Source organism: Notolabrus celidotus, chromosome 6 (assembly GCF_009762535.1).
Source record: "Notolabrus celidotus isolate fNotCel1 chromosome 6, fNotCel1.pri, whole genome shotgun sequence".
NCBI lineage: Eukaryota > Metazoa > Chordata > Actinopteri > Labriformes > Labridae > Notolabrus > Notolabrus celidotus.
The window spans coordinates 32309623-32331598 of record NC_048277.1 but is presented as its reverse complement, the minus strand read 5'-3'; the positions used below and the strand labels follow the sequence as shown (position 1 = coordinate 32331598).

Below are 21976 nucleotides of genomic sequence, written 5' to 3'. Positions count from 1 at the left end.
AGGGCGACATATTTTAACAACCTTGCTCAGGTATGTCCAGAGTAAGGATAGAAAAGATATTAAATGTACCATTTTGTCCACAGGGGTCGCCAAAATCAACACAAACCAAAGGTTCTGCACAGGATCTTTAACGGATCTCGATATGCCACAGAAATAGCCACAGAATGTAAAGTACTGTGTTCCTTTTTAAGTTACTCTGGCTTTTGAGAGGTTTGTTTTGCAGGCAAGGAGAGTTAGCATTGTGGTTTCATTTTGGGAAGTATCAGATGTTGTATTTGTGTTACCATGACCTCTTTTGGAAGCCTAATAATGACTTTTTTTAGTGGAACAAGGAAAGACACCAGGACCTTTCTTGAGATCATCCCAGTTGAATATACTTGTTAGACATTGCAGGCTACGATATTCCATTATTTATCTAATGATGTGTATATTTTGGTAAATGTAATGTTAAGTCTTTACTACTTATTTTCAACATCTTACATACAAACCTAGCACCTTCTAACAAAAATGCTAATGCTAATTGCTATGTGTATCGCCCAGAGGCGGAATGGCAGGGTGAAATTGTCCAGCCTCTGATTGGCCCTTGGAGGAATAAACAGAGGCGTAATGGGGAAGACGGTATAGCACCAGAGCTGGCAGTGTGCATGTCTGAGTGTGTGTGTGTGTGGCGCTCCCTGTGTGTTTACACATGGTGTCTCCTGTACTTCCACAATGCTGTAACTCAATGTGTAATCACACACTAGGACGACTGTATTATGCAGCTGTGAATGCAATGTGTAGGTACAAAAGGCGTGATGACGGAGGGATTTTGTTATGACGCTGTTGCAGACTCAAAATATGTAAGCAGCTCTATTTTTTAAAGGGTGATGTCTTGAAAATACAACCCCAAGTCCAAAAACATTGGGACTATTTGCTCACGCAGTCTCTCACAGAGTGGAGATCATCTTTCCATCTTTACTTCAGCTTTCACTCACACTGTCTGCTTGTCTCCATGCTTTACATAATATATGTTTGCATTATGTGTCTCCTGAATCCAAAATAAATCCTAAAAGCTATTATTTTCCATCTCTTCATTGGCTCCAATTAATCTGAGAGCAGCTGATCGAATGTTTGAGCTACGTGACTACATCAAAATAAAGTGGTGACGTTAAAGGAGGACCATTATACTCAGAACTCCACTTTGCAGGTAAAATATGTGCATACTGAGTAAGCGAGCATTGCTTACACTAAAAATAGCAATTACTTGTGCAGCTCTGGTTGGGAATTGTAGGATTTGGTATTCTTGGAAGCCTCACCACCACTGCTCAAGTGATCTTAGCCTCCGCTCTTTTCACTTTAACCCCTTGAGTTCTCTAAGTTCAGTCACTTCATTCATTCATCAGAGTAATCTGTTCAACTCCTGGCATGTTGAATCTGAGAAAAAGTTCTAATTCAGTCTTTAAATTCGTCCAGCATAAAAGATAGAGGAACAAAACAAAGACAGAAAATGTGGGACCAAGAATATTCCCACAACGATTCAGGAAAATAAATAATTCACACAGCAGTCTGGTGCAAACACTTTACATCCTCATGAAACACAGATGTGCTTCACTTCAAATCCATTTCATACCCAGCAGGCTACATAACAATGATGGTATTTGAGCATTGCTGGGACGTTGCCTCCTGTCCCTCTCTGATTGCCTGACTGTGGCTCTGATTAGCTACTTAGGTAAACATGGAATTCGTTTGTCACCTCCCCTCTTCACAAACCTGTAGTGACCTCCGCACCCCTCCACACTTCCTCTGAGGCGCTCTCCATCCTCCATCCTTCACAGGAGACCTGATTGGGCCTGCTTCCATGTGCTTTACGGGGGGGGGGGTTTGCACAGCGTGTAATCATCTGGTGAGTCATGACCTCGGCGTGTTGAGGGAGACTTGAAATTCACCAGGGTTTCACGACACATCTCCTGGAAGAGGAGGAGGAAATTAAAAGAAACATGCAGATAGATAAGAAATGGAAATTGCTGTCTTTATGTTTATGTTGTGTCTCCATGGACTAGTGTCCGCCCTGTAGTGGACTGTGATGCATCATGTATGTTAAAGAACCACAGTTATTCCCTTGAGATGTATTCCTGTGTTTGAAGCTGCACTGATGCACGTTGATTTTACATTAAATTATTTTGAAGGTTGTTAAAAATACTGAGCCATGTTATATGACAGAAAATCCAGTCTGCATCCTGGTAATAGATTTAAAACAAGCTCCTCCAAAGGCTAACATAAGAAGTAAGAAGTATGAACCATTTTAGAGATCACATGGGGACAAGATGGGAACAAGAGATTCCAGTTTTAATCATTCTAGAAGTTTCTTTAGTGACATTTGGGATTCTTAGAAATCAGTTTAATCAATCAGGACATTGGTTGACAACTGAAGCAGAGTGATGCACATAGTTTCAAATCTTGTAGTGATGTTACACTTCATATCAGCACTCATGGAATGCCTCATCAGATTAGCTGGTCAGACCTACAAATGTACATATGATAGTGCTTTATTTATGAGTGGAAGTATGAAAAGAATAGAAAGACAGACAGCATTTGGATGTTAGTTTGACACATACCAAACTCAGCCCTACTTTAGTAATAAATTGATGTGTTTACATATACCAGACAATGTTCTGAAATTTGGGAAGCACTGCCTGACTACTAAGTTGTTGTGCAGTAATAATTCAATAATTAAATAAAGTAGTAATTCATGATCTCCTGGATATCATGTTTTCTTTTAGCATGATGTGCAAAAAAAATCTCTTCATAATCTAGATTTTCAAAGTGGAGGTCGTCGACCCTTGAGGGGTTAATAGAGGGCGCTAGGTGGGTTGTGGTAATGAAAGGGGGTGAAATGAAACAAGAATCAAAATCAACTGATGACATTATTTGTGACATTTCAATACTCAGTGAGTATTTGTCAATGTTATCAATCACTGCATATTTAAATTTTAGTTTTTTACTTAAAAAAATTAATAACCTCACATCTCTAGCCAATCAGCATTGAGCAGCCGCCATGAGAGACATTGATGTATGAAGTTGATCTTCCACTGAAAACTAGCCACCATACCTCCTCTGAAAATGGAAAAAACAACAAAATGAAAAGACTGAATGAGACCCAGCTGATACAGAGCTACGACCACAGGCTACAACGTTAGCATCTAGAGCTTGTGGGTGTATGAGCCAGCATACTTAAAGCATGGCTTTACAGCAAGTAAGAACAGTAGTGATGTGCCCAAATGTGTCCTCAAAGAGATAATAAGACTGTTAACAACAAAAGACACTGAATTAATGAATGTCTAAGATTAAATATAAATAAGGAAGCTGTATGTTTAATTTTTGATTTGTGCCATTTTAATGTGGAAGGAATTTCCAAAATTTTGCAAGATGTGGGTCGACACCAGAGGCTGAGGATCCTTTGCACAGCAACTTTTGGGAACCACTGCTCTAGAGAATAAGATGTATCAGAAAAGAACAAGAAACAACACATTTTAAGAGCAACTTGAACTTAAAATCAAGCATCGGGACATCTTGATATCTCTCTTCTGAGACTCTGAAGGAAAGGCTCGGCTCTGTGAAGGTTTGAAGTGGCAGACAACTGAGGAGCGTCTTGCTCTGTGATAGATCTGCCGAGCCTTTGATGGTGGGCGAGAGGCTCTCTTGTTTCCTGTGCCATGTCGAGGCTGGAGCACCGCACTAATCTACGCACACTTCCCCCTCCAGAGCTGGCACTTTGAAGACCCCGGTCTGTTTATGAGATTAATATGATTGGGAGATAATTTCCTGAGAGGGGTCCTGTTATTGTTATTGCACACACACACCCAATGAAACCTGCACATGTAAACAGCACACACACACACAAACACTCAGACTGGCACATGCAGCATCAAACATGAAAACAAAATCACACACAGCACTTTTACAAATCCGCAGCTGCTTCGTCTTTCAGCGGTCTTTGCTATGGTTACTGAAAGCACACTCAGCCCCTCTTGGCAGTCGACCTTCTCTCTGTGTTTTAGAAAGGTGCAGAAGTCCCCATGGGAAAGATCAGCAGCCACTCACTCTCGCCAAACTTTCTCTGGTTGTCAACCTCGATTTGGAAATGGTTTTTATCTCAGAAATAGTCCCAGGGAATTTCTCAGATGAGGGATAAGATGTGTTGGGAGAGACTTATTCAAATTTCAAATAAAAACAGTCAACACCACTCAGTGTTTGGTTTCACAGACTCTGCTCCCCGGCCTCTTTTATCCGGAGCGGCGGAGAGCCTGTGTTGAATTTACAGCAGAGATTGACTTTGTGTTGACTCTCACACAAAGAGAGCTGCATTCCTGCCACTCTGGACGTATGACGGAGCAGGACCAGGCCTCACCCCAGTGGGCTGGGGTCTCTTTCCAGTTTGCTCCCGTGCATTCATGGGTAGTGGCTTCCTGTGATGTTTCCTGTTAGAATGGGGCTTTCAGGGCAGAGCTGGTGGCCTTGATGGGGGGAATGTGAGCGATAACAAATAGGCTGGGTTTACAGGTATTTGCACACAGTCATTTTTATGTTTTGTTATTGTTGAGGTGTTTGAACAATCTGTGGAAAAATGGCTCCAACTTTGGATAAATGCTTTTCACTGTTTACACAGGTAGAAGAAAGCGCTGGTGGCTGACAGACGTAATCCTGTAATATATTAAAAACACTGTGAAGAAAAGAGCCACCATCAAATGAGTCAGTAAAAGTTTGACGTCAGCAACAGCAACAATTGTGACTCTCTTTCTGTGCTGAGTGAGAGTCATCTGCCCCACCTAGCCTTAAAAGCTAAATGTCAGAGGGCTAACAAAGGTTTGAAGCTGCTAAATGGTAAATGCAGTGTACTTACAAAGCCCTTTCTAGTCTTAATGCACAGTTACACTACATATAACATTCACCCATTCACAAACACATTCTTACACTATTGGCAGAGGAGGCTGTACAAAGTGACCATCAGTACTAACTAATCCTGGCTATGGCGCAGCAGCACTTCAGGGTTCAGTGTCTTTCCCACGGACACTTGGACATGTGGACTACAGCAGCTGGGGATCAGACTGCCAGCGAGTCACAGCAACCAAGTGACAATGCTGACCTGTGGCTGTTCAGCAGTTACCACCACAGACGGCACAACAGCTCTATTGGATTGAAGCCAAAACTTTCAGAGCTCACCCTGCTAACTGGCTACAGTGCAGCTCATAAACCCCGCCTCCTCCATTATAACCAATGGAACGTGAGTCAAACTGGAAAATTCAAATAAACGTCAAGTAACAGCTGCCTTCACAGTCAGATCTTATCATGCAGGTTTATATTGTATGTGTTACTTGATGTTAAAAAGATGACTGATTGGTGGGGCGCTGGTGGCCTAGCGGTCTAAGTGTGCCCCATATACAGAGGCTATAGTCCTTGTCGGAGAGGTTTCTGGTTCAACTACATTTGCTGCATGTCTTGTCTTCCCTCGCTCTCTGCTTCTCTGCAGCAGTGTTGCCAACTTAGTGACATTTAGCGAGTTTTCAGACCCCTCTAGCGACTCTTTTTCAAAAAAGCGACTAGCGGCAGATCTAGTGACTTTTTCTGGTGTGTTAACAGAGACTTTTGGAGACTGACGTGAAAGCATGAACCATTCTTACTCTACTCAACGCGCAGTGGATGCTGCTGTGAGTCCCTCCTAGGCTGCATTCAGAGCAGGAGGCGTTCACCCCTCTGCATCCTGACTTCAAATGTATTACGCATGTCTGAAGACACGGCTGGCAGATCCCACCTACTGTCTCTTTTTGGCCCATTTAGACAGTAAATGTAGATTTTATACACTAAAAATGTAGAAAAAGATATAGTTGAAAAATGTAATGTTTTACTTTGATTTGTTGTAGGCTCCTAATTGTAGTTATAAACATATTTAGGGTGTTTTTTACTCTCTTTTTGTCTCTCCCTCAATGTTACACACATCTCCGACAGCGCCCATTACAATTCAGATTATGCAAACTAAGTGATGACGTCATTTAAAGACTTCTAGCGACATTAAGGACAGCCAATAGCTACTTTCCTCACTGAGGAGTTGGCAACACTGCTCTTCAGCTGTCCTATCAATTGAAGGCAAAAATGCCCCTCCAAAAATAAAATTAAATAAAAAGCTGATAATCAACAGCTCTGTTAACAAATGAGGCTCCTGCAGTGTTCAACACCATAGAGGAGGAACTATCAGAGAAAACTTAACTTATACTCACACAAGAGTCATTAAACTTCCCATAACCTTGAGTGTTTGCTTCAAATCAACACAAGAATCTGTTTGGCCGTGAACTGTACCGACCTGAGGGACCTCTGACATTTGATTGTTAAGTGAAATGTGTTTTGGTTAGCGGAAAAGGCAGTGACGTTGGTCCAAATATTTCAGTCTACACTACAACGCTGGGGTGACAAACAGCAACAGTACGACACACATGGTCATGCTGCTGTAATATAGTATTTAGATTAGCAGAATATTTTAAAAAAGTGTGCTACACTTAGTTGTAGAAGACACCTATTTGAGAAATCAGTTCCTGGTCACAAAGTATATAGCAGAAAAGTACTGGCACTTTAAAAAATCTTCTTGAAGTAATTTTTCTAGACATCAACGAGGCTGACAGAGCAGCATTAGCCATAAATAATGCAGCTTTGTCTTTTAAAGCTTGTTGCTGCTTGGTGGCAGAAGGACCCATGATTTATACGTCTAAGAAAGTTGGATGACAAAAGCTTGAGCTGTTTCTTTTTACAAAGGAAATAAAAACACATATTGCTTCAAACTCTAAAACCTCTCTTTTCATACAGACTAATGAAACACTTGGTGGGCACTCCTGTAGACTGGTAGCAGGCGTGACAGGAAGTGAGGGAAGTGGTGTGTTTGTGCAGAGAAAGGGGTCAGCGCTCACAATGGAGCCTGGCTTTATGTTGTCTGGAGGGGGGTACTGTAAATCAGCCATTTCAAGAGTCACATGCACACATAGACTCACACAAAGACCTGACTGAACAGCCCATAAAAAAGTTTTCTTTCCCAGGGAAAATGAGATCCAGGGATGGAGAGGTCCTGAAATGTATTTTTTAACACTGACATGTCTCCTGTATCTGCACAGTCCTCCTCACAGAGTAAAAACCACACTTCAGACTTCCTTTGAATGACCTGGATAGCCTCAGCTGCTTTCAAGTGCGTCAGGGCAGAAGACTCATTTGATCCAGTCTTGACTAAACAGAAGCTGAACCCACAAGAGATTAGATCATTAAAGCAATCTTTGTTCCCTGGTGCCCAAAAAGATCTTAGAAGTCTATCAACACAAACAACCGACTGACACACAACTCACAATAAGACATACACATTACATATTCACTATTATTTGATGGATAGGCTTCTTAAAGTTAAATGATATGCCTGTAGGAGACTTTAAACTTCCAGAGCATCCTTCCAAATATCTGGTCAAAGAAGTCGTCTGGGCAAGAAGTTTACGTACGCATATTTACACACATTCTTTAGGAGACCTTTAGTGGCCGTAAATTATGACAGCACCAAAGGAAGAAGTCATGTGACACAGTACAAAGAAAGAGAGAGCTTCTACATTCACATGCTGTCTGGGTGGTCCTGGTTCCCAAATTGGAAAGTCTTTCTTCCAAAGTTGGTTCGTTTATGAGTTTCAAGTCGAGTAGGCTAAACGGGGTCAGGGTTAGCTCTACCATGTCATTTCCCTACTTTAGCTAACTGCAACCCAAACGCTAATTCAGATGTATAATAAGTAAGTGCATGCTCTATTTGAAAAAAGTTTGTGCTTTCCATTGCAGTCAGAAAGTCTATTTGTTAGTGGCAGTTTGTATCAAACACTGCCGTTTACCCAGTTTCTTCAATTTTTAGAAGTTAAATCAGAAAAGCAGAATGGAAGTGCATCTTATCTGTTGCAAGTTCTCAGCTCTCAACTACTATTTTTTACCACCTGTTTGGCATAAAATGGGAACCAATCGCAGCTCAAAGAACAGGCATGTGTCAGTAAACTATGTATTGTGTTTCAAAAGGTTATGCAGGTATAATATTTTGCTGATGATATTTGATTTGTCTTTGCTGATTCCACATTTAGTCCATCATGATTTTGGCTATGATCACTAAAAGTTGTAGGTGATTGTTTCAGGAGAATAAACAGAAGTCACACATTTACTGTCTTTGGCCCATAGACTGTATAAATAATGGATGTAGTATCCGTGACATCACCCATCTGTTCCTGTGCGCTTTTTTGAAGCCAATCGTCGGCGCGGGAGCCATATTGATTATGCTGAACTCAACCTAACTAACCAGGATGTAAACATGTTTATTTATGCTGCAAAAATGGGCTTCATATTTTGCTTGCTTTGGCCATGGAGAAAACGAAATCATGTAAAATCCCCTCGGCGTTCATCTGTGTCAGTCAGGTATTTCCTTCAACAGTCCAGTGACATTTTTCAATGACACAGTGGGCAGGACTGAGTATTACCTTAGAACAACAGGGAATTAAATTACCTCAGAAGAACAAGAAGTTCAACTTTGAAATGCAGGAAAACTGCATATGGGAGATAAGCAGCTTAGAGAGGAGGTTAAGCCTAATGTAGAACAACAAGGTGGGGATTTCATAACCCTACTATGGCTTGTGACTTTCTCACAAATACAATTTTGTGGCTATTGTTAGAATTTATTGATAGAATAACCTAACATTAAAACAGTTAATGAAGCATTTTTATAATGTTATAAAATACTACTGATATCTCAGATTCGTATCTCAAATCAGATCCTTAAAACAGACTGTCCAGTTTTTTTCTTGTTATTCGAATCAGATTTTTATGTCTGGACTTTATGTCTCAACATTTGCATTGGTCGCTGGGATAGTTCTGTTGAAGCTGGGGTTGGTAATCAGATTTAGATACACTTTTTGTTATACTGGTTAAAATGATCTTTATGTCCTGATGGCAATCAATACATGATGTGTTCCTAAAAAAGAGCGAAGAAAAGCTGCTATCTACAGCCGGAGTAAACCTGGGAAAACACCAACCAATCAGCCTTTTTTGGGTGCCAAAATTTTAAACCATTCAAATCCCGTCTTGCCCGCCTCCTGCGCGTACATTTCCCCGACGTGCACTCTGAGTCCCCGCTGCTTCCCCTGACTCTACTGACTGCCCCTCTCGCTCAACCTCAGGCCTGTCCCCTCTGACCCGATGAGGTACTTTGCGTTTTGGAGGAACTCTGAGGGAGGAGGGGAGGGGTTAGACAGAGTCCTGAGGAAATGCTACATTCAAATTCATGCTAGTTTTCCGAGACTGCCAACCCCAGCATTAACCACCATGTTAAAGTTGTGTTTTTTGGGCCTTTTGTTTATATGATAGGACAGCTGAAGAGAGACAGGAAACATGGGGAGTAGAGAAGGGGGCAAATGGTCGCCGCCGGGAGTCAAACCGGCGACCTCTGCAATGAGGACTATAGCCTCTGTATGTGGGGCGCTTAGACCGCTAGGCCACCAGCGCCCATGATGCTTTCCAACACGAAAAGCTCCAAAGAATTACAACAGCCAGTTGAGTGCAAAACTTCCCCCATGCATTCATTGTTGTCATCCATATTGCTCATATTGGCATAGATTGTTTGCCAATTGGGGGGTTAGACTTTCAAAAAATAGATCCTGTCCTTACTGTGACTGCCTGTAAAGAATTTCAGGTCAGTCAATCAATAGTTGTTGAGATAATAAAGTCAGAACAACAACCTGTATAACCACAGTGCAAGCGGGTCTACAATAATGCAGATGCACATTCATCTGAGCTGGAGCATTGTTACTTTACAATGTGAATTCCTTCTGTTAAGCCTCTTCTCTATTAATACTACAATGATGTCACCGTATCTGCCACTGTTTTAATGCCAGGTGCAGGAAAAAGTCAGCAGGGCCATTCACATGAAAAGTACTTTAATCCCTCTGGGGAAACATTAAAGAAAACAATGTGCTGATTATTGTGTTTGAATACTTTTTTTGGCCTCCATGACTATAACACCTGTTTAAAACAGAAAAAAAGCACATCTGTCTTCCTGAAAACTCTCTGCAGGAAGGTGGAATGCCCCCTGTATTTGCAGTGATGTCCTAAGTCTTTCCATTAGCCATCTCCAGGGAGTCGTGGTATGTCATAAACATCAACCCCTGCAGGACCACTGGCATCATCATCCCTCTTTTCTCTCCATCTCTTCCCTTGGACATGAGTCAAAACTTCTCGTCCTAATTATCACCCTCACAGAGGAGATGAGCCCCCTGCAGACGTAAACAAACAAGCCGGTTACTTACATGAAGCATCATCACAAAAGTTGATTGCTCCACAAAACTGGCCCCTGCCAACAGTAAACAGTGATTACAGCTCCCATAGCTTTTATCTTTTTACACATATAATTCAAAAGCTCTTTCTCCACAGGAGCTTTATTTGTAATAATGTGCGTGCAAAGTATGATTCTCAGTAGCCTTTCGGAGTAGTTCATAATTATTGAAATCAAATTTCAGAAATACCAGGGGAAGAGAATACCACAGAAGTTGTATAAAGAGACAGAGAAAAGGGAGGAAACCATGTGTGGTAGACAAAGCTAACTTCCAGAAGACGTAAACACCTCCTCTGCCGGCCTGTACACAACACAAAGGAGGAATTTAAACATTAGACTAACTACGTCCAACTCCTTTGACAGAAGAAGAATATGAGTAAGCTGCCTAATGCTGAACAATAGATTTAATACATAGCCGTTTCCTGTTGTGAGAAAATCTTCTTATAGTCGCCTGAAACCTGTTTGTGACAATGAGAGAGAAGAACTAAATCTGGAATGCTAACGTGAGAAGTAAACAGATTCATCTTCAGGAACTTTCTGGCACGTGTTTTTGCTTTCTTTCTGACCTCTGTGTATACTGAATGGAGTTAGCTCGCAGTAGCATGTTGATGCTAAACGATACTAGGCCCGATGTTCCCTGCGAGCTAAGGAGAAGGAGGCAAGGACGACGTGCTAGTATTGAGGTGCAAGCTAAGAAAAGACGACATCGACCTGTCCTTCCACCCACCGTTATGGGGAATGTAAGATCTATCTACTATAAGGTGAACGAGCTAACCCAGCACCAGAGGGAATACTGGCAGAATAGCATCATGCTAACAGAGCTAACACCGGACACGAACGCCACATTGGAAGGATTAAACCTGCTGTGGGTGGACAGGATACAGGAGAGCAAGACTGAACTAACTGGTGAAGAAGGCCAGCTCAGTCCTGGACCCTGTGGAGGTGGTGGCTGACAGGAGAATTATGGCCAAGCTGTGATCTTTGATGAACATTTCTTTTTTAGATATATATTCTGATAGATTAGATATATATTGACATAGAGTGGTCTAGACCTCCTGTGTTTGTAAAAGCGTCTTGAGATAACGTTTGTTGTGATTTGGCGCTATACAAATAAAGATTGATTGATTGATTGATTGATTGATTGATTGATTGATTGATTGATTGATTGATTGATTGATTGATTGATTGATTGATTGAATGAATAAATATTCAAATATATTTACAGCACACTCTGCAAAAACAAAAAGGATGCAAAGGGAAAAACAAACCCAAACAAATAGTCATTACAAAAGAGGTCTCCAGGCCTGTAGGGGGAGCAGTAGTCTTTTTAGGTTATATAATTTACACAGGGGTACTGGCTCTGTCTGAAAAAAAAATGCACATTAAATATGTTTTATTTTATTAATGTAAGCCAATTTTGTGAACCCTGGACATTTGAACTATCGATAGCAATAACAGCATTTATAAAGGGATAAATCAATATCAAAATAATGTAGGCTACATAGTTTTAATATAAATTTAACCTCCAATGAAACTCACAAGTCAGATAAATGTAAAAGATCAGCCTGACATCTTTTACAAAGGTTTTAATCAGAATCAGAAATACTTTATTTATCCCAAGGGGGAATTCAGTTATTAAAGTTGCTCTTCAATAAGTAAGAATATCAAATCAAATTTATAACAAGGCCAAACTCACACGCATAACCACCACAGCTTCTAAAATAATCGGTCTCCCAACACCAAACCTCACAGACTTAAACAACTGGGCCACCAGACGCACCGCAACCTCAATAGAACAGGACATCACACATCCACTAAATACCCACCTCATCCCACTCCCCTCAGGACGCAGGTACAGAGCACCGAGGTGTAGAAGGGCTCGCCTTGGCAAGAGCCTGATCCCTGCTGTTTTAGGGACCCTCAACAACAGGCCTCGCTGAATCACACAACTTTGTCTGAGTGTTGATGTCTTTGTAGACAGTTTGTTGAGCTTACAGTGTATGTTCTTGTGTTTGTCTATGTTTGTGGAAATGCAGAAAGGTGCTGTGGAAAAAATCTAATAGAAGAAGTAATTAATAAGATATAAATACAAATACAATGCAAATTATGATAATCAAAATATTTACAGAAGACTAAATAAGCTATGTAGAGAATAAATAAAGCTGCTACATGTGTTAAGCTAGCAACTGAAAATTAGATAAAGCTAGAGATGTTCCAAAGTAACTCTTTACACAGTCTTAAATGAAAAATTCAAATCTGTCCAACTACATCATTTAACCTGCCTAAACACAGGATGATAGAGTCCAATGGTTTGCTGAGTATGGCTAACTTTAGCAGAGCTAGCACCACCAGCAGGTCAACATCCACATGCATGTGCTGGATACGTTGGTTATGGACATGATATCTTTAAAGTAATCCAGTGAATCAGTTTTCCATTTTTAAGATGTCTCAAGATCAGATTGATGTCAGACAAATCAAGGTGGAGCTCTAAAAGCTGCCCAGTAATACTTTCCTCATTAAATGTTGGCACTGCGCCTGATAAATCACATTTCTAATGAGACTAAAGCACCAGTGTGTTCACCTCTCCCTCCCACATTGTCTTTGCTGTGCTGTTTTTGGCTGGAGTGCTGCCTGGATTGGGACTTGATGACGTGTGAACCACCTGTTGATTTACGCACAAAAGCAAGCAGCGACTGATAGGATCACGACCCCTTCCAGCCTCTTATGGGACTATATGACGGCCGAGACAGTACCTGCTGCCTCTTCAGTACATGCACCTACTCTATGTAACCACTGTGCCAGACAGAGTACCTCAGTGTAGTGTTGGGGAGCATTAAAGTGTGTTATAAGCAGTCCTCCTTCAGTCTATTTTACACATACTAACACTGCAGACTCACTCTCTGAGTAGTCAGAGGAAGCAGGTAGAAGAGGTGCTTTGATTCCAACAGGAAACACCCTCCATTGTTCTTCACTGGTAGAAAATCCACACCCAGGCTCTGGCCTCAAATAAAACCGTCATTTTACACCATCTCTCATCGCTGTGACAGGCTGCTGTGCTCTAATATAGCCTTCGTTTTCCCGGTTTGCATTCCATTTCCATTTTGGGAATTTAGATGATTTTAAAGAAATACGCCCAACATACTGTAGATACTGAAGGTACAAGTTTGAAGTCATTTGACAGGTAAAAATGACTTTGTTTTAACTAATCAAAGATAACACTTACATAATTAATATCTTTTATACATGCTAAATCATAAACTTTACCTTTTTTATCATGCTCTCATGTAAATGGGGAAGAAGGGGGAGCAGAGATTAGCTCCAATCTGAACAGCCTTCTCCTCCTGATTTTGCCATCCCTATCTTCCTTTTTGCATCTCTTACCCCTCTTTACCTTCCCTCTACCCTCATGGAAATGGGGGAGTATGGGGGGGATGGAGCAGCAAACCTGTCGGGGTTCAGCTCCAGCCAAAACAGACTTCTCCCCCTTGGCTCTGCCTTCTCTGTACTCTTTCTTTTTTTTCTTGTAAGTTATATGTTGGGCAATTTTTGCGCTTATTGACAGGATGGCTGAAGAGATACGGGAAGTGTTTGGAGTAGAGATCGGGGGAACCCATGCAGCAAAGGGTTTTTGCTGGGAACTGAACCAGCAACCACTGCAATAAGGACTGTAGCCCCTGTATATCAGGTGCACTCGTAAACCCCTAGGCCAACCAGGGTTACCCCCTTTCTTAAATTGCTTTCTCTCTCTATCTCATTATTTTTTCCCTTATGGAAAAGTGATAAACTGTGGACACCTCTGAGAATAACCTAATGTTAAGAATAACAACCTGACCAACTTTTAAATCCCGTCTTAAAACGTATATTTACTCCTTGGCTTTTAACTCAGCATGAGAGTTGTGCGGTCTCGGCCTGTTCTTTTATTTTATTATTTAAATTTTTCTTTAAGTGTTTTTAAGTGTCTTTAAGTATTTTTTTAAAGTACCTCATGTGTTATTATGATTCTTTTATTGGATTTTCTTTCATTTTTTTATAGTGCTTTATCTTCTGTGTGTTTTAACTTATTTTACTTCACTGTGCAGCTCTTTGGTAAACTTAATCGTTCTTTTTAAAGTGCTATATAAATAAAGGGGACTGGATTGTAATAACTAAATTAAATTAACTGTGACTTGATTTCTGAACAAAACTTTCCATGTATAAATATTGTAGAATGCAGGCCAAAAATACAAAAACAGATGAGGTGAAAACAGATACATAATTTGACTTAAAACATGTTATTTGTTGTAGCTGTGCAGACTCATCATTTTAAGGTCTTGTTCCAATGTATTTGATAGTAGCCTTCAGCAGATGCAGACGCTTTGCCACTAACATCACCCTGAATCGTCCCTTTTAATTTAAATTAATTTACATAAATAAAGGTGGACACATGCCTCACGGGAAAACCCACATTTTGTTCATAGAAAACACTGAAAAGGACTTTGATCTTGTGAACTCTGTATATTTCTGTTTGCCTTGTGGTTAGTAATCTACATCCTGAACACAACCTCCAGAAAAACCCAGCCAATCAGCAGCCTGATTCATCATATGGAGTCCCACACTGCAAAATCACATTCCCATTACATTGTGAATACCACCTACAAAGCGTATACAGTAAGTGGGTGAGGATGCTTCATGGGAATTCAGTGTACAATTTCAATCAATTGGAGGCAGCAGGAGATTTATAGAAGTAGACATGGAAGGATCAAGCTGGTTCACCCCTTTAACATCCAGATTTCTCTCTTAGCTTTAACATAGCTTTAAGGATGTCAAGCTTTGACATAAAACAATCTTTTGCTTTAAATATTCATGTAGGGCACAAAAAGTTCATAACCATTTCATAATTTATTTATTTGGACCAAAACATCAAATGTAAATTTCATTGGTGATATTTTTGGGGGGAACTAATGTGTAAACACACATTTCCTTTAATGTTGATGAGAAATAATTGATATCCATGGAAAGTTGGGGATTTTAATTAATACTTCAAATGTAGGCGAACGGGTTTAACACACTGCACAGCATGCAGTATGAAAATGAAGCGGATCAAATTCTGCAGAAGTGGGATGAAGTTAGCAAAAAAAAACTGTGACTGTTCTATCCCACAATGCTCTCCTCTGCTTCTAAGGTCAGGACCTTATACCTCCATCCAACTACCTGTGTTCTTCAGGCAAGAGTTTAGAGCTCCAGTTTTAGTCCTTGGATCGCACAGAAACTCAGACTCTTGCATCCATCCTCTTTTTCTTGCTAATACATTCATACAAGAACAGAATCCATGAATCTCTTTTATACTTTTCACTAGATGGGTTATCAGCCTCAAACAAAACTCTGTGTTAAACCTTTAATCTGAGGTAACTGAAGCTGCAGGTGGAGCAAATCAGAAGATAGAGAAGAGTAACAAAGTTGGAAAAAGAGATACCAGAGGAGGCACAGAACGCTCAATAAAAAATATCTTTTGAGAAATACTCATATATAGTTCATTAACAAATGGATCCATGTTGGTGTATTCTGGTACAAATCATTATCTATGGTAAGTAGTTTGTCCAAAGAAAGAAAAAGGTCTGAGGAAAGGCTAAAGCACACCGAAGCAGGTCTAAAATAAAAACCATAAATGTCAGGAAGCAGCTTGGATAGGAACAAATTCAGGAAGCAGGAAATACAATTCAGATAGGAAGAATGACGAAATGTTCTTTTTAAAGACAGGATTTAGTTCCTGTCAGTCCTGACTCAGGTGGTCTGATAGTTTTGGTTAGAGCCAGGTAAAACTGTATTGCTGGATTTGGTTGGTTAGTGAAGTGTCTGTCCTTAATTTAGCCTCCTTTTTTCCCAGTGTGCATGAAATAAAGTTTAGTGGAAATCTTGGGATACTGTGTGCTACAACAAATAGAGTCAGAAATCCCTGGCTCTGTATTCATATTCATTGTAAAGCTGTTGCTTAACCAGAGAGTGCATATAGTTGCACTTTCATTGCTTTCAACAAAGTCAATGCAACTGTAAAGTTCTTTGTGTACCATCTGTTTTCACCATTCTGTTAGCTAACGGTAGTTTCAGTCAGTGTTTGTAATTGTGAGGTACTGACGGACTGTGCCAGCACATTAGCTTTAGCTTTCATGAGCATTAGCTATGGGACGGACCTGCTGCCCATGGTATGGCCTATTGGTCGCAACGCAGCTCACTTTCTACATGATATTAAAAGGGCGTCTTATACACAATGAATGTTATGGTACTTTTTACTAAAGGCTGCAGACAGTTAAGCACCCAATACACAACTAGATATTCAGACAAGACACTCAAACAGCTGACAGCTAACTCAACTTATCACTTATAAAAACTCGGATAATGTGACCTGCACTCAGATAGCAGGGGAGAGCTGTGACGTCATCAGAAAGGGAGTCTATCATAATTATTGACGCTATCACAAGTCGCTGACAGATTTGCATTTTATCTTCCTTCCATGTGATGCATTCACTGCCTCTTTAACCAACACACAAGAATAGTGCCAATAGTGCTAAAGAATAAGTGCCGATAATTAGTCAGCATACAGTTACGCCTGATGGTGGTTAACCTACTTCAGTAGAAAGTAGAAAACAGAGCTCAGTAAACAATTAGCATGGAGCATAAAACTGCATCACGAACATGTGTTTTCCCAACATAGAAGGAGGTCAACTGACAGTTGTTTACTGGCTCAGTGGTTGGACCTGTGTATGTTTGTGAAATTCATGCTGGAAAAATTGTGCACACCCAGTTTTCCAACAGCATTCCAACAAACTGGTCCAATGCATCAGAATTAAACTTAATGTGAACGTTAAGGGAACAGGTACGAACAAAGGAGATATAAACCGCAGAGCAAAGTTCACTAGAGGGCAGATTGAGTCAACTTTTATCTTAAAAATATTGAGGTACAAATTAAATCTGCATTACGTCAGAAAGCTACAAAATCAGGAAAACTCTGCACTTTAATTTCATTCATCTTTGAGAAAACTCTGAATTTCCCAAATTCCCACTATCCGTGGAATGCAGAACACTTAGCAAAATATTAACAAACCACAGAAGCACACTCCCAGCGTGCCCTGAAGGAAACGCCTGGTGCCAACGCAGGTTGTGTGATAGTTTAGTCTAAAGAAGTCTCTGTTCCTAATCTCAGAGAGGCTGAGGAGTGTCTGGTATCTGTTCAAGGCCACGACGTCTATGGGGGTGAAATGGGAGGTCTTGTTTTGACACCAAAGGACAGCTCGCTTTGTTCTTAGTTATCTTCCCTTTCTGAAGCTAACCCCTACATGCTGTTTCCCCTGTGATGTCTGGGTGTGAGATAGTCGGTCTTAAACATACATGCTGCTCGACCCTCTGCTTGAGAGTGACAGAGACTCTTTTTGGGAGTGATTTCTATGGGTTTTAACAGTTAACAATAAAGTTAAATGAATTGCCAAAAATTGATTACACAATATTGAAAATGATGTTATATGCATGCTGATTAAATGTTGAAATTGGCAACAATATGCTGGAGATGGCTGAATTAAAGGTATTTATTCTAACTAGAATTAAGTAAATTAGATTGAATTAACTTTACAGAAAAGCTAGTTTTAAATATGATCTTTATCTGTGGTTGCATAATCTAAATTAAAATCTAGATGAGTTTTTAAACATCACTTAAAATTGCTTTCGAACAGGCAGAAGGCAGGAAAAAAATTGGCTTTGAAATCCAAAGTTACGCCAACAAAAGCCTGTTAATGGATTCGCTCTGGATTACATCCTCAAGCAGTTTCTAAACAAATTAGGGAAGTTTGAGAAAAATCTGACTTTCTTTTGCATTTTCTGTATTCTTTTTCAGCATGAAATTGGCATCAAATGGACTTTCTTGCAAAAAAAATGTCAAACACAGTTGGTCACCCCGCAGTGGTTGGACCTCCAGAAAGAGGTCTATACATTCAGTAGATGCATTCTGTAGATGCAACTTACTGTTAACCTCCTACCGACTACAGTGCATAAAGGTTAAGTGCCAATCCAGAGCAGGATAACCAATTAACATTCAGATGAAGTCAAAACCAACAGCAAAGAGACTGTTTGGATTTTTCTGAGGGGTAGGTCTAAAAATAGTCAAAATCGCCAAGGGTGCTGCAAAATAAATCAGATTCAGATGATCTAGATTGCTGTTTTTGCACTGTTGCTAAAGTATTGGGTGTCAGCGTTTGAATGGAAAAAGTTTCAGGACTATCTTAGACCTTGGTTCAAGAGAAAAAAGACCAACAAAAATGTCTAATGCTAGGTTTGGACTTTGTGACTTAAGAATTGGAGAAACTGTGATTTGATCCAAGAAGTATGAGCAAACAAACAGCTTTCTAAATTGCAAAGCTAGATTGACTGTCAAAGAAAAAACTACTTTTATAATACTACAGACAAAGTAACTGTTTCATACTGAGCTAGTTTGAAAGGCTGGTTGTAGCTTCTGCCAGGAGCCTTTATAGAGAGCTGTGTGAATATTCTATGATAAACTACACTCCCCTTGATCCACACTCGATCCTTCCTCCCATTTCCAGGCCAATATGACTCAGTTGATGCATTGTTTCAATCCTGATGTTGTCAAAACCTAGCGTGTATCCATTACAGTTCATACCATCCACTTTATCTTATGAGTTCTCACCCCTCCACCTCCTCCCCACCTTACAGTACCTGGGTGCATTGTTTCCCAGAGAGCCCATGTGATCTGCTGCACAGAGCTCAAGCTTATGTTTCAGCCTGAGGCTTTGGAGTGGCCATACGTCTTGAGAGAGCGAGAATTGGCTCCGCGGGGGGAAGGCCAAACAAGTAACCACCGACTGGTTTCTCCTTCTAATCCCTCTGAATGGCGGTAAGAGGTGAGAAACTCTATCTCACATGAAAAGACAGAGGCCTCATTTTACACACTCTGCACCCAGATCCCTGCTTCCCACAGCCCGGCTGCAAACGGGAATTAATGAGTTTGTGTGTTTCTGCAACAATGTTTGGGCACAACAGCCGGAGATTTGCATGAGAGCCTTTACTCAGAAAGATGGAGAGCACGACTTTGTACCCAATCTCCCCCCTGGCTGCACCGAACAAAGGATTAGTTCAAAAGCTACTTTCACTTTGGAGTTTGATACAGTTTACTGGGCTTGAATCACAACAACAACAGAGCCAGGTCCAAAATAGAGTCCCAATTCATTACACTCCAATTCTACCTCTAAGGTTTTCAGTTTATTGTGTAACCACATAAAACCATTACGAGTTCATTGGAGTGTTGAAGGAGTATTTTGGTCCTTAACGCAGAGGCTAACAGAGGCAACACATTTAATCTTGAGTGATTCTGAAACCTCACATGAAACCTCATAGAAAGAAGCGACAGTCTCCCATTGAGGCCTGATTTGGTGGTTTGCAGGTTAAATGTTTTTTAGAAATTACTGATTCAAAATCAGGAGGTTAACTTTGTTATGAGTTAACTGTATAATATCAGTTTGATAATGTACCCTTGCAGTGGAGTTTTATTGCAGGACTTGAATATTTATTCATAAAGTAAGGTAAGGAAATCAGAAAAAAAGGAAAGGACTACCACCAGCATGAAAGTGAAATTAAATTACATTCTACAGGAATATCACAAAGAGGAAAATAGACTATTTATTGTCTTTGGAAAATCCCTTTGTATCCCAGGAAAGACTGACTTGTGAGGTGCAATCAAATTTAATCAAACATCTTGAGCTGAAACTGCAAAATGTGGTTGAACATGAGTCACTTCTTCATTTCAACCTGTAGCAAAGACTTGCTCATATTGATATTTTCTTAATCTAAACACTGTCCAAATTACAGTCAGCAACTGATAAATATTAACATTTTCACAAAATTTGACGTAGTCTAATGTGGCTTAGAACAGTTACTAAAAAAACCTTGTACTGAGACCATAAACTTCCTAAAAGAAGCGGACCGACTTAATGCTAGATGCTGCTTTGAAGCTTCAAGTCTGAAATTTTGGTAATGTTGACTATACTGTTATCTCAAAGCCACAAGTGGCCATGTTCGGACAAGAAGGCAGAGCTAGAGAGGATTGAAGGGTTAGCTAACCTTATCAGCCAACACTAGCATTAGCTTGATTACATAATTAAGAGGCAATAACTGTAGCATTAATTGTGATGCAAGATGTAATTACTGAACAAAAAACAGAATTACAGACTGTTCTGAGTCTGAACATGACATTCTTTTCTGAATGCTGTGGTAGCACTGTGTCAGTCATGAGGTAGCCAAACATTAAACCTACTATAGTAGTTTATTACTGATTGTGAAACTGACTTAATTTGATACTCATGATCTAATACAAACATATTGGAAAAATGTTCATTGTTGTAACACAGCAAGTGAAACGTAGGGTCATTTTCTCACAGTCATAAATACAGTTAGGCGAGTTTTTTGCAACCAGTGGTGACGCCCCCTATTGGCCGTTAAATGCATGCAAGTTTAAGGCACTTTTGCACTAGCCTCTCTTTTGAAACCCCAAGGCTATGTCTGCGTTTTTTAATACAGTTTCAGAGGTCAGGTATGAACTTTAGATCTCAACACAAAGATCTGTCCTCAGTTTAAATGCTCAGGGAAAAATACTTGTATTCAACTTGCAGATCACAGCTGGGCTAACCTAACAAGACTATGGCAATATTAAGAAATTACAAATTGTTGCTGTATTTCTACATAAGTATCCCCATAAGCAGTTTCCTGTACTTTTACAAGTTAAGTTCACCAGTTTGTTCAAGCCTGAGCAGCCTTACTGTCTTTATCTTCTAGATTTCTAAAGAAATAAACACGCTTTAGTGATCATCATCCCACCATGACTGAGCATCTCTGTCTCCACTGAGAGGCACTGACAGCTATCTCTTGCTCATACAGTAAATCTGTTCACGCTCAGAGAGCAGCACATCTTTCTAATAATAAGTCGACTGTGCAGTAAAACTTTTAAAAACTGCCTCCGCTCTCCACTCTTTTGGCTTGTTGCTGAGTGTCTTCATAACGCACGACTGGCACGCTATCCAGGAGCTTATTACTTCCAACTTATTAGCAACCTGAGAAAGCGCATGCAGTTCTTGTAGGAGAAAATTGATACTAAGTGGTGGGATTAAATCGATGTTATGGTGACAAATTAGTTTTGTTTTTTGTCTTTCCTCGACTCCACACTCAGAGAATGACGCAAGCCTGAGAGGCAGAAAATATGTTAGCGCTGCTCGGATTGGGAATCATCTATCAAGTACATTGAACACACATTGCTTCAGCATATGAACATGCCTTATGTATCTGCTGGGAATCCGCCAAAGTACATCACGAAGCAGGTGTACAGGTCCAGACATATTCAGGGATTCTGATTTGCCTTGGGGACGTGAGGGAGTCGTTAATCACTGATGCCAGCCAAGTGAGAATTTTTTCACTCCACCCGAACTTTCAGCGGCTTCCAGGCCTTTAAAGTTTTAACCTTCTTATTGACATGTGGTTTGTCGACTTTTGCCAGATACCAAATGTTTAATTGCATAAAATGTTTCCAACCAGCCTGTAAATCAGTGATTGACATGTGGTGGAGTTTGAGTACAGGTGCTTGAAACC

At 40.3% G+C, this 21976-nt stretch overlaps 1 long non-coding RNA gene across 1 annotated transcript in view; it reads right to left on the bottom strand.

Annotated features, from left to right (window-relative positions):
- Positions 1–1405: 1405 nt before the first annotated feature.
- The window catches only part of LOC117814902, a 55499-nt gene continuing 34928 nt past the window's right edge, over positions 1406–21976 (bottom strand). Inside the window, exon 3 of the long non-coding RNA XR_004631665.1 lies at positions 1406–1946. This is a non-coding gene — a long non-coding RNA (uncharacterized LOC117814902). The remainder of the gene's footprint in view (positions 1947–21976) is intronic.